Raw genomic sequence first — 697 nt, 5'->3', positions numbered from 1 at the left:
AAAGATATGTTTTGCTTGTTGTAGAAAAAGGAAAGAAGATGAACATCCTCGAAGAATTTGAAATTTCTAAAAGAGTCTGTTTTAAGCGCCTAGGCCTGCTCAACGAACAACCAGGGCTACTTCGAGGCTAGATGTTACTTTTTAAATAAATATCCATACACACGATGATTCAGTTGTGCTTCCTTGTTTTTATCTTGTTTTCTATAATGAATCCAGTTTATCATTGCTCTGTAAACACACTCTTTGTTTTCCCGTCTGGCGGCGCCACCTACTACGGTATCGGTCGCTTCGATTCATATATCTGTACTAGAAGCCGTAATCGTGTGTCATAAGGACGCTTTGTGCGCCTGCCTATGTTGCAACATGCCCTGCGTTGTGTTAAGAGCGAGTACCCGCAAACACAGACAACATGTCACTCCTGTACGATTTTATTCCTTATATTATTCGCATATTCTGTGAGCCATGGCCTCTTAGCCCTCAGTCCTTGTTTCTTTATTTCTACCCTTATTTATGTGGTTTCTTATATTTGTCCCACTTACTGCCCTTCGCCTTGAAACATATTCTTACTTATTTCCGTAGGTAGATGTGTCCTGTATATTTTATTAGATGACGTGCCACTTTTGGTGACTGCGTGACGTTCTGTACTCTCGCCAGTGATCCTCAAGTGTTTTTCCCCGGTGAATGTGTCCTGCAAATT

Source organism: Schistocerca americana, chromosome 8, assembly GCF_021461395.2.
Source record: "Schistocerca americana isolate TAMUIC-IGC-003095 chromosome 8, iqSchAmer2.1, whole genome shotgun sequence".
NCBI lineage: Eukaryota > Metazoa > Arthropoda > Insecta > Orthoptera > Acrididae > Schistocerca > Schistocerca americana.
Note: the sequence above shows the minus strand (reverse complement) of the source record.